Genomic DNA, 13,859 nt, shown 5'->3' with positions numbered 1-13,859 from the left:
CCATAGCTCCCTGAAAGTGGCTACACAGGTTGATATGGTGGTAAAGAAGGCATATGGCATGCTTGCCTTCATTAGTTGAGGCACTGAGTTTAAGAGTCAGGAAGTTATGCTGTAACTTTATAAAACTTTAGTTAGGCCACAAATGGAGTATTGCTTTCAGTTCTGGTCACCCCATTATAGGAAGAATGTCAAGGCTTTGGAGAGGGTGCAGAAGAGCTTTACCAGGATGCTGCCTGGATTAGTGGGCATGTGTTATGAAGATAGGTTGGACAAATTTGGATTGTCCTCTCTGGAGAGGTGGAGGCTAAGGAGAGATCTGATAGAGGTTTATAAGATTATGAGAGGCATAGATGGAGTAGACAGCCAGTATCTTTTCCCCAGGGTTGAAATGTCTAATACCAGAGGGCATGCATTTAAGGTGAGAGGGGGGAAAGTTCAAAGGAAATGTGCGGGGCAAGTTTCTTACACAGAGAGTGGTGGGTGCCTGGAATGTGCTGCCTGGGGTGGTGGTGGAGGCAAATATGATAGGGGCGTTCAAGAACCTCTTAATGTGAATGTGAGGGAAATTGTAGGATATGGACATTTTGTAGGAAGAAGTGATTAGTTTAGTTGGGCATTTTATTACTAATGTAATTGGTTTGGCACAAAATTGTGGGCCGAAGGGCCTGTTCCTGTGCTGTACTGTTCTATGTCCTATGTTCTAAGACATCACTATTCTCTTCCATAAATTCCCTGGCTCCCATGACCTTCTGACAACTACTTTTTTAAAACCCAATGTGTGCATTTGCCCTTCAAGAAGGAAATCTAAATCTGGTCTAGGACTCTAAGGGCACACCAACATAGTTGATTTTCTGAAAATGACTAGATTGTAGTCACCAGGTTGTATCAAATTCTTCAAGGTAACTGGAGATGTGCAGAAAAAGGCAACTTTGCTAATTATATCTATATGCGACAAATCATTTAAATTCATAATCATCTGGGGAGAATCAGTTCAATGCTTGATATTCCTGATCAGTCTCTTACTCAGGACTATTCCCGTTTATTACATATTGTCAAAAAAACAGAAAAGCCACATTGAGATATCACAAGTTTAAAGTGCGTCTACAATAATACTCTAAATATCAATTCAGAATCAGAACCAGAATCAGACTTGTTATCACTGACTCAGATGACGTGAAATTTGTTGTTTTGTGGCAGCAGACAGTGCAATTTTATAGTCATTAAAGTTACTATAAATAACAAAAATAAGTAAAGAATGCAGACAAAAAGGAATAACAAGGTAGTGTTCATGGGTTCATGGACCTTTCAGAAATCTTATTGCAGAGTGGAAGAAGCTGTTTCTGAATTGTCGAGTGTGGGTCTTCAGGCTCCTGTACCTCCTCCCTGATGGTAGTAATGGGAAAAGGGCATGTGAGGGTCCTTAGTGATGGATGCCGCCTTCTTAAGGTACTGCCTTTTGAAGACGTCCTTGACGGTGGGGAGGGTTGTGCCCATGATGGAGCCTGCTGAGTCTACAATCCTCTGCAGGCGCGGTAGTGTAGCAGTTAGCGTAACGCTATTACAGCGCCAGCAACCCGGGTTCAATTCCAGCTGCTGTCTGTAAGGAGTATGTACATTCTCCCCGTGTCTGTGTGGGTTTCCTCCGGGTGCACTGGCTTCCTCCCACATTCCAAAGACGTACGGGTTAGGAAGTTGTGGGCATTCTATGTTGGCGCCGGAAGCGTGGTGACACTTGCGGGCTGCTCCCAGAACACTCTACACAAAAGATGCATTTCACTGTGTGTTTCGATGTGACTAACAAAGATATCTTATCTATCTTATCTTATCTGCAGCTTCTTGCAATCCTGTGCATTGGAGCCTTCATACCAGGCGGTGATGCAACCAGACAGAATGCTCTCCACCGTACATCTGTAGAAATTCGCAAGAGTCCATTTATTTGTGTGAACCTACGCAAATAGGATTCAAATTGTTGTGATTGTCCTGAGAGTCATATATTTTGTGAAGGCACCAAGATAATTTTTATAAGAAGTTATCAGAGAAGAGAAAGTTTCCTTACAGTGTTTGTCAGAAACATTGCTTTTCATACAGTGGACTGGTTATAAATGTGGTGACCTTTCTTAAATAGATAAGTTCCGTGATTTGTTAAATGACTTTTTGAATTATGGCTTGATGGTTTGAAAATACCACCCAGAAAATTGGATTCTCTCCACTTCTGTGCATCAAAGACGTGGCATGAACTGGCCATCATGGTTGGTATCTCAAAACAGTGACTGAAGCAAAGGAGTTTTCTTGCATGGATGTGTAGAGTAAAGCCCCTTATTATCTTTCTCTCACTGCACAATGAAACTAAAAGAGCATATGAAAAAATGTGAAAAGGTTAAGAGTGGGCAAAGGAAAAAGTAGAGGAAATGAAAACAATCAAAAAGAACATTTAAGTATTTTGCAAGTATATTACTAATTGGGAAATTGGTAAAAGTTAAGTTGTACTCCTGAGAGGATTGGCAGTTGTAAATGTTCAAAAATAGCCAAGGATTTAATTGCTACTTTTCAGGGCTTTCATTGAAGAAGAAGGACATTGAATCGTGAAAATGACCCAAAATAAATCTACAATATTATCATGAAGAAAAGGAAAACCATTCATGGTATTTAAGCAAAAGAAAGACTAAGCTTCCAGGGTCCAATGGGAAATATCTGAAAATTCCAAAAGAAGAATATGCCTGAGGCCTTAGAAGTTATAAGCAGATGTTTGAACACCTGGATGGTAATCTTCCAGAGCAGACTGTCTACCCAAGTCACACCTGTTCATTTATATTCAGTCATGGTAGTGTGGTGATTAGCGTAATGCTATTACAGCGCCAGCGACCCGGGTTCAATTCCAGCTGCTGTCTGTAAGGAGTTTGTACGTTCTCCCCATGTCTGCCCTCTGGGTGCTCCGGTTTTCTCCCACATACCAAAGATGTACGGGTTAGGAAGTTGTGGGCATGCTATGTCGGTGCCGGAAGTGTGGCGACACTTGCAGGCTGCCCCCAGAACACTCTATGCAAGAGATGCATTTCACTGTGTGCTTCGATGTATATGTGACTAATAAAGATATCTTATTATTCATTATAACACTGCAAGTCATGAGGTGATATAATGGAACAGTACAGAACGCACCAGTTGACAACAAGGAATCATTGATTCATGATGTACCAAAAATTTTGACCAGAGAGGAATGGAAACCCTCTTTGTACGGAGTTGTAACATTAGAATTAGTGGCAGAGGCAGAAATCATGTTTCTATTGAATATTAGGTGGGATTTAACTTAAAAAGAAAAATTCTGGAAATAATCATGATGTTGAACCGATACAAATAGGATTCAAATTGTTGCGATCCTCCTGCAGAGAAACAGGTTGGAGAGAATTTTGAGTTAATCGTTAAATTGGTTTATTATTGTCATTTATACCGAGGTACAGTGAAAAACTTTGTTTTGTATGCCATCCATACAGATCATTTCATCACATCAGTACATAGAAGTAGTACAAGGGAAAAGCAATATCAGAATACAGAATATAGTGTTACAGTTATAGAGAAAGTGCAGTGTAGGCAGACAATAAGGTGCAAGGTCAGGTGAGGTGAAGAGTCCATCTTATTGTACTAGGGGACCGTTCAATAGTCTTACAACAGTGGGATAGAAGCTGTCCTTGAGCCTGGTGGTATGTGCTTTCAGGCTTTTGTATCTTCTGCCCGATGGGATGGGGGGAGAAGGCAGAATATCTGGGCTGGGTGGGGTCTTTGATTATGTTGGCTGCTTTACGATTATGTTGACGGATTGATGATCTTTTTGTCAGACATATCAACAGGTAGAAAAACAAGACAGCCATTCCTCAGTGAAATTAAGAAATTAGGAGGAATTTCTTTGGAAGAATGGAAGAATGTGAAGCTCATTGTCAAATGAAACGGTTGATATAGATAACGTTGAGGCATTTACGAAAAGGCTTGATGTAATTGGGCGGCAAGGTAGCATAGCAGTTAGCGCAACGCTATTACAGCGCCAGCGATCGGGGTTCGATTCCTGTCACTGTCTGTAAGGAGTTTGTACGTTCTCCCGTGTCTGTGTGGGTTTCCTCTGGGTGCTCTGGTTTCCTCCCACATTGCAAAGACGTACGGGTAGGTTAATTTGGGTTTAAAATGGGCGGTGCAGACTCGTTGGGCCGGAAGGACCTGTTACCACACTGTAAATAAAATTTAAAAAATTTTTTGAAAATACATGAGAGATGAGGTTAGAGATAAACAGTGCAGGGTGAGAAGAGGCAATCAGAATGAAAGGAGACGTTATCTGATTGAACTGTTATAATCTGACACAATCTGATCGAGCTGAATGACTTGTACCTGGGCTGTAGGTTTTAACTAGACATACATGCCATTCAAAATAATAAATAAATTAGTTTATTATTGTCACAAATACTAAGGTCCAGTGAAAAACCTGTCTTGCATACCATTCATACAGATCAATTCATTACACAGTGCTGTGAGGTAGTACAAAGTAAAACAAAAACAGAATGCAGAGTAAAGTGTAACAGCTACAGAGAAAGTGCAGTGTAGGTAGACAATAAGGTACAAGGCAATAATGAGGTAGGTTGTGAGGTCAAGAGTCTATTTTATCATACTAGGGAACCGTTCAATAGTCTTATAACAGTGGGATAGAAGCTGTCCTTGAGCCTGGTGGTACGTGCTTTCAGGCTTTTGTATCTTCTGCCCAATGGAAGGGGGAAGAAGAGACAACGTCCGGCGTGGGTGGGGCCTTTGATTAAGTTGGCTGCTTTACCGAGGCAATGAGGTGTAGACCAAACTCATGGAGGGGAGGCTGGTTTCCATGATGTGCTGAGCTGTGTCCAGAACTCTCTGCAGTTTCTTGTGGTCCCGGGCAGAGCAGTTGCCGTACCAAGCCTTCTGAGCCACTCCATGCCCTCACTTTGGTAAGTCAAACCACCAGGCTGTGCTCCTTCTCCCTGCACACCAACAGAAGCTGAACCGGGAGGATCGAGTACTGAAAGTCATACAGTGCTGGCCTGCGGAAACAGGTGAGCTTTTACACAACTGCTTTGAGTCTATGGACTGGTCCATGTTCAAAGACTCAGCACTCAGTCCAGATGAGTATGTCACCACCGTCACGGACTTTATCAACAAGTGTGTTGAGGATTGTGTACCAAACAGGACAATCCGGGTGTTCCCAAACCAGAAACCATGGATGAACTGGGAGATCCACTCCCTCCTGAAGTTGAGAACTGCTGCATTCAAATCACTTGACCCTGACTGTTACAAGAAATCAAGATACAACCTCTGTAAAGCTATCAGGAATGCCAAGAGACAATACCAGTCCAAAATAGGGTTCCAGACCAGCCGTCAGTTGTGGCACTCTCTTACATGCTATAACGAGCTCCAAAATGAAGTCGGCCAGCATCACCGACAACAGTGCATCCCTTCTCAATGAGCTTAATGCATTCTATACGCATTTTGAACAGAAGGGGATTGGTTTGTCATCACCCACCCTAACAGCCTTCAGGCATCTGAACCTGTTGTCACCACTGAGGATGTAAGATCAGTCTTTCAGAGATTGAACCCACGGAAAGCACCTGGCCTGGATGGTGTCCCCGGCTGTGTCCCCAGATCCTGTGCTGATCAGCTGGTGGGGATATTTGCAGACATTTTTAACCTCTCCCTGCTTCAAGCTCAGGTTCCCATGAGCTTTAAGAAGACCACTATCATCCCGGTGCCTAAGAAAAACAAGGTAATATTCCTTAATTGACTACTGCCCAGTGGCTCTGACATCCACCATTACAAAGTGCTTTGAGAGGTTGGACATGGCACACATTAACTTCAGCCTCCCAGACAACCTCGACCCACTGCAATTCACCTACTGCCGAAACAGGTCTACAGCAGACGCCATCTCCCTGGCCCTACACTCATCTCTGGACACTAAAGACACTTATGTTAGACTATTATTTATTCACAGTGCAAATGTGTAGGATTACTATAAATCACAAAAATAAATAAATAAATAAATAAATAAATAAATAAATAAAGTAATAACAAGGTAGCTTTCAAGGGTTCTTGGACCATTCTGAAATCTTATGGCAAAGGGAAGAAGCTCTTCCTGAATCATTGAGTTAGGGCCCTTGAGAAGAGGGCATATCCTCTTCCCACTGCAACTCGCCTACTGCCAAAACAAGTCTACGGCGGATGCCATCTCCCTGGCCCGACGCAGATAGGGTGACAACTTCATCGAGCACCTTTGCTCCATCCACCACGACAGCCAGGACCTCCCGGTGGCCTGCCACTTCAATTCCACATCCCACTCTCTTACTGACATGGCCTCCTGTACTACCACGTTGAGGCCAGATGCAGGTTGGAGGAACAAAACCTCATGTTCCACCTTGGTGGTCTCCAACCTGACGGCCTCAACATCGATTTCTCTATCTTCCAGTAACCCCTCTTCCCCCACCTTACCCCACTTTGTTTTCCCTCATTCCCGTGGGCCCACTCACCCCTTCTCTTTCTCCTCCCCCACCCTCATGACCTGCCCATCTATTCCCCACCTCCTTCCCTTTTTTCTATGGTCCACTGCCCTCTCCTACTGGATTCCTTCTTCTTCAGCCCTTTACCTCTTCTACCCATCACCTCTCAGCTTCTTACATCTCCCCCCCCCCCACCCACCTATCTTCCCCCTCTCACCTGGACTCACCTGTCACCTGCCAGCCTGTGCTCCTCCCCCTCCCCCCACCTTCTTATTCCGGCTTCTGCCCTCTTCCTTTCCAGTCCTGATGAAGGGTCTCGACCCGAAACGTCGACTGTTTATTTCCCTCCATAGATGCTGCCTGACCTGCTGAGTTCCTCCAGCATTCTGTATGTTTTGCTCCAGATTCCAGCATGTGCAGAATCTCTTGTGTCTACAGTATTTTAAAATTAGTTTTCAGGACCATAGAGTTTGATAAACAGGTTTTATTATCAGCATTCTATTAAAAATTCAATTCGACTATTCTGACATCATCACAGGCACAAACTCAAGCTGTTATTTTTTTTCATTTGGGATTTATATCGGCGGGAGAAGTACAATGCCCAATGGTCCAGAATCAAAGAGATAATTACATTAAACAAAAGCAAAATTGGTGATAAGATTAAAAAGAAGTAAAGGAGTTATATTAATGTCATAAACCCAATGAAAAGAAAAGATTTGTTCAGAGTTTGTTAAGCAGACATATCAATACAGATTAATTAAGCAATTAAGTTCTTGTTTGGAGTTATAATTTAACTTTTGTTATAATTAAGCATTGCACAAACCTGACAGTCACATTCTTTATTTGAGAAAAATGTCTGAGGTAATAAAATTATGAAAAGGTTCAATTGATTTATGTTCAATATTTGATTCCCCAAAAATCAGGCATGGATAAGGGTGATTTATTTTAAGTATTTTTTAGGTACAATATAATACCTTTTGATTATGAAGGAAACCAAGGAATACAAAGATATTGTGGGAAGCTGGAGCTTATTGAGAACATAAGTCATAACACAGAACAGTAAAGTTCATGGGACAATGCAGACAATTCCTGCTCCCATTTCTAATGCTCTCAAACCTGGATTGGAGAGTATGGATTATGAGGAGAGACTAAAGGAGCTCGGGCTTTACTCTTTGGAGAGAAGGAGGATGAGGGGAGACATGATAGAGGTGTACAAAATATTAAGAGGAATAGATAGAGAGTAGACAGCCAGCGCCTCTTTCCCAGGGCACCAATGCTCAATACAAGAGGGCACGGCTTTAAAGTAATGGGTGGGAAGTTCAAGGGAGATATCAGAGGAAGGTTTTCTACCCAGAGAGTGGTTGGGGCATGGAATGCGCTGCCTGGGGCGGTGGTGGAGGCAGGTACGTTGGTCAAATTCAAGAGATTGTTAGATAAGCACATGGAGGAATTTAAGATAGGGGGATATGTGGGAGGAAGTGGTTAGATAGTCTTAGGTGTGGTTTAAAGGTCTGCACAACATGGTGGGCCGAAGGGCCTGTATTGTGCTGTACTGTTCTGTGGTTCTTTGGTTCAAACAACACTGTATGTACTGTATGTTCAACAAAATTGTGAATCCATGATCTTGAAATTTCAAACACATTGTTTTTTTTTGTGGAATAAATAGAATAAGGATTAAACACACGTGTTCATTTCTCAGGAGAGACCCTGAGCTTCCAGTTCCTTGCCACTTTAATTCTCCATCTCACTCCCACTCTGACCCATCAGTCTGTGAGGTCCTGCACTGTTACAACGAGGCCCAATGCAAGCTTGAGGAACAACACCTCATCTTACGTCTGGACATGTCGCAGCCTTCTGCACTCAATGTTGCATTCTCCAACTTCAGATAACTCTGTCTTTCTTCCTATCTTATCAGAACTGGTCATTCCTGCCTGTCATCATTTTGTCCCAGATTTGTAATTATTATATTTGCATCATCTGGCCTGCTGGACTATCCCACAGCCTCACCGTTAACAACACATTGCAGAGACAAAGTAGCATAATGAGCTTGTAACTGCGCCCATTAGCCCATTTGGATTCTCCCTATCAGAGACATTCCCATTATTTTACCCCTTCCTCTCCCACCTTCTCTCCTACTGAAAATTAACTTGTTTCTTCTCTTTTCCGGTTCTGAAGATGAAAACGGGAGCAGTAGTCGTCCACTCGACCCCTCAAGCCTGTGCCACCATTCAATAAGGCAGGCACGGTCGTGTACCTGTTAGCATAACGCTATTACAGCGCCAGCGAGCTGGGTTGAATTCCAGCCACTGTCTGCAAGGAGTTTATACGTTCTCCCCGTGTCTGCGTGGGTTTCCTCTGGGTGCTTCGGTTTCCTCCCACATTCCAAAGACGTATGGGTTAGGAAGTTGTGGCCATGCTATGTTGGTGCCGGAAGCTTGGCGAAACTTGCGGGCTGCCCCCAGAACACTCTACACAAAAGATGCATTTCACTGTGTGTTTCGATGTACATGTGACTGATAAAGAAATCTATCTTGATATGATCAATGCTGACCTCAACTCATCTGAGACAGTTCCCCCTCACCTTTAATTCCTCAATCTTTCAAATATTTATCTGTCTCCATCTTAAATATATCTAATGATTTAGCCTCCACCACCCTCAGATGCAGAGAATTCCAGAGATTCACTACCCCTCTGAGAGGAGAAATTTCTGCAGACCTCAGTTTTAAATGAGCAGCCCCTTATTTTGTCACTATGTCCCCTTGCTTGTGTCTCTCTCACTAGTGAAAACATCTCAACATCTACTGGGTCAAACTCCCTTCGGATCTGATGTGTTGGAATAAGCTCATGCCTTATTCTTCAAAACTCCAAGGAATACTAACTGAAATGGTCCATCCTTTATGTGAAAACAATACTTTATGACCTTTGATTCCAGTACCCTATACAGAGAATGGACCAGGTCAATTGTAACAAGTAATTTCTTCCTCAATGTTGTTTTGTTTTGGGGATATTTCATTCCCACCTCCGCTTTTTGTGGTCTCTCAGCTGAGTCCATTTTCCCCAACAGAGAGGTTTATTGGGTCCTATGTGTCATTGAATAGGGCTGAGAGGTTCATGAGAAAACATATAACTCTGTAATTGTCCTCATGTGACTCCACCAATGAGATTGCTGTGACACTCGGTAACATTCTATATTTTTTTCCCTTGAGGAACATATAATCATTGTGTCAATAAAATATGTTACATCATTGGATAATTGAGAAGTTCTACAAATTTGGAATGATGCATTATGTTTTCATTTGAGAAAGGGGATGACTTGGTCATGACCATATTTCACCCCATTACTTATATGACTCTATTTTAAATAAGCACATTACAACATAAGGAATACAAGCAGGAGTAGGTCATCTGGCCACTTGTGTCTGCTCCACCATTCATTGTCATGGCTGATCTTCCAGTGTTATTTTCCTGCGTGATCCCCATATTCCTTGATTCCATTAGAGAAACAAAGGACTGTAGATGCTGGAAGCTAGAAGAAAAACACTATGACGCTGGAGGAACTCAGCAGGCCAGGCAGCTTCCGTGGTGAAAAGCAGGCCATCAATGTTCTCCACGGATGCTGCCTGGCCTGCTGAGTTCCTCCAGCATCATAGTGTTTTTCATCTAGATTCCATTGATATCCAGAATCCTACCAGCCTCTTCTCTGAACATTGGAAGACCAGACTGTACAGTAGCTTCTAGATCCTGAGGATAGAGAGAAAAATTGGAGTTCTACTTCAAAGTCACCCATGATCATTGAAAAACAGTGCATACTAGAGGGGATATATAAACTACTCATGTAACTATTTCTTATGTTTTATTAATTGACTTGGATTAAGGAGCAGCACATGTTGTTCAACTGACCTCACGTTTTGTGAAGGCATTATAAATAAGATCAATGTCCATTGGTTATAATGTCTCAGGGTTTGCACTTTCACCTCTGTTGTTGGTTCAGAGACTTATGTATGTTACTTAGTCTGGTATCTCAGTGTAGTACTCAGGGAATACTCACTTTCCCCAGTAAACTTCAAAAGAAGGGACCAAAAATTACACAGCTGTGAGAACAGAACGTAATTATTAAGTCTTTCAGAAAAGCTGGCATGGATACAGTGCATTGAATGGCCTCCTCTAGAGTCTTTTGATTCTTTAAATGTCTGTGCACAGAAGGCATTCAGGGTGGCAAACAGGCAGATGTCAATCAAAGCAAAGTAACCTCATGATTCCCTTTGAAGATTTGGTTTCGTCTCTGAATCTCCATCTCCCACATGCAGAGAATTTCAGCAGTTATCGCTGGTTCTGTCTTTTGTAGGCCATGAAACAATAATGGCTCCTTAATCCATCTTTCTGCTGTGAGGAGGAAGAAAAAGAGATTTATGCACGGTGAACTTTCAAACCTTCCTAGTCTGTTGTCAACACAATTAGATTATTGTTGATCTGCACCATCCCTATTTAACTATTTTCCCCCCATATCTTTTGATACTTAACAAATATCCATATCAAAATTTCAATTGACCCACCATCATTGTGGAAGAGAGCTCCACATTCTCACTACCCTGTGTGTGGAGCAATGATTCCTCATTGAGATGAATAACTCAGCAATGTCACAGGGACCAAGCTTCACGTTTGGCTCCCTCTGTTTAGCTTTCAAGGCTAGAACCAAGCAGTTATGTTGAGCCACAGAGACAGCAGAGTGGTGCAGCTATTAGTGCTGCTGCCTCGCAGCTCCAGTGACTCAGGTTCAATGCTGATATCTGATGCTGTCTATGCTTATGTATCTGTGATGCTGCTGCAAGTAAGGTTTTCATTGCACCTGTGCAGACATGTACTTGTGCATCTGACAATAAACTCTACTTTGACTTTGGAATTTACACATCCTCCTTATCACCGCGTGGGTTTCTGGTTTTCTCCCACGTTCCACAGATGCGTGGATTGCAAGGCTAATTAGCCTTGTAAATTCCTCCTAGTGTGTAGATGAGTGGTAGAATCTGAGGGGAGTTGATGGGAATGTGAGAAGAATATAATGGGATTAGTATAAATGAGTGCTTGATGCCCTTTATGCCGCCAAGACTTTGCTGTGACAGTTAAAATAATTAAAACACAGGGACACAGTGAACAGACATTTGTTTCATGTGTCTAGCCTCAGAATAAAGGGACGCCCCATTAAAATTGAGATGAGGAAGGATTTCTTTAGCCAGACAGTGGTGAATCTGTGGAATTCATTGCCACAGAGGGCTGTGGAGGCCACGTCACTGGGTGTACTTAAGGCAGAGATTGATAGGTTCTTCATTGGTAAGGGGGTTAAAGGTTACGGGGAGAAGGAGAGAGAATGGGGTTAAAAAAATCAGCCATGAGTGAATGGTGGAGCAGACTTGATGGGCCGAATGACCCAATTCTGTTCCTGTATCTTATGGTCTTATGGTCTAAAAAAGGGATGATCTCATTCATGTGCTGATGATATCAGGGTTGATAGAAATGGGTGGGAAAAATCAGACCGGGGGCTAAACAAAACTGGAGCTGAGCAGTTGAAGGGTGCTGACTAATATCAGCTTTTCAAGCACAGAGGAATGAGAGTCAGTGATTCTCTCCCTCAGAAAAGCTACTGAAGTTGATGGTCAATTGAAGATTTAAAAATCGATATTGATCAGGATTTATTACATAAAGGTTCATGGACAGGATAAGATCAGATACATTTATTAGTCACATGTACATCGAAACACACAGTGAAATACATCTTTTGCGCAGAGCATTCTGGGGGCAGCCCGCAAGTGTCGCCACGCTTCCGGCGCCAACATAGCATGCCCACAACTTCCTGTCCTGTATGTCTTTGGAATGTGGGAGGAAACCGGAGCACCCAGAGGAAACCCACGCAGACACGGGAAGAACATACATATTCCTTACAGACAGCAGTGGGAATTGAACCTGGGTTCAATCAGAAATGGCGCTGTAATGGCGTTATGCTAACTGCTACACTGCCGTGCCAATGATAGTGCATAGTGATCGTGGATAGTGGATTAAGGAACCATGTCAGTTCAATGGAGTTGAAAGACTGATGAGCAACAATCTAATTGAATAGTTGGACAGGTTCAAGGGCCTGAATAGCCTCTTCCTGTTGCTGTGGGCTCAGGATGAGTCATTTCCAGGCATCCAGAGATCAAAGATGCCTCTGGGAAACAGTTTCTTCCCCACTGCCATCAGAATCAGAATCAGGTTTATTATCACTGACGTATGTCGTGAAATTTGTTGTTTTGCAGCAGCAGTGCAGTGCAAGGCATAAAGACATAAAAATTACTATAAGTTACAAAAATAAATAAATAGTGCAAAAAAAAAAGGAATAATGAGGTAGTGTTCATGGACCGTTCAGAAATCTGATGGCGGAGGGGAAGGAGCTGTTCCTGAAATGTTGAGTGTGGGTTGTCAGGCTCCTGTACCTCCTCTCTGACCTGAAAAACCCCAGCATTACCTCAGACTATATTTCTTTACTCTCTCTCTCTCTCTCTCAACTTGCAGTGATGTCATTGTGATTATTTTATCGTGTAAGTTATGTATAATTTATGTTAATTTAAGTTTATGCTAACTTATGATTGTCACATTTGTCATGTACTGTGCTGCTGCTGCAAAAAGCTAATTTTCTTGGTACTTATACCCTGGGTATGGTTATGACAATAAACAATCATGTCTATGACAATAAACTTGAACTTGAAATCAATGCCACAGTCCACATTCAGAGTTCCATTTTGGAATTTATTTTTGAACAGTTGTACCCCGACATTTGTCTCGATAGCACTGCTGTTAATGCGACCACTGCAGCTACATTTTGCTGCTCCTTTGCCAGGTGTTCCTGGACTTTGCCAGAATTTACACAATCAGTGGTAATAATTCTTAAATCCATAAACTAATTTGTACCGTCTTACTGCTTCTCTGCACTTTTCCCCACTTTGGCATCCACAGTTGTAGTTCCTTTAAAGCTAAAGTGTGTGAGGAAGTCATTGCACCTAGCATGCCTGAAGGTATAAAAGCTCTTCTTCAGTGATTTCAGGTAAGTCTCAGCTTCACGTTACTACCATCGAGGAGGAGGTACAGGAGCCTGAAGACCCACACTCAATGTTTCAGGAACAGCTTCTTCCCCTCTGCCATCAGATCTCTGAACGGTCCATGAACCCATTAACAATACCTCGTTATTCCTCTTTTGCATTATTTATATATTTTTGTAACTTATAGAAATTTTTGTCTTTAAACCTTGCACTGTACTGCTGCTGCAAAACAACAAATTTCACGACATATGTCAGTGATAATAACGATTCTGATTCTGATTCCAATTTTGATTCC

This window comes from Pristis pectinata, chromosome 2 (assembly GCF_009764475.1).
Source record: "Pristis pectinata isolate sPriPec2 chromosome 2, sPriPec2.1.pri, whole genome shotgun sequence".
NCBI classification, from domain to species: domain Eukaryota; kingdom Metazoa; phylum Chordata; class Chondrichthyes; order Rhinopristiformes; family Pristidae; genus Pristis; species Pristis pectinata.
This window is presented reverse-complemented; position numbering follows the sequence as displayed.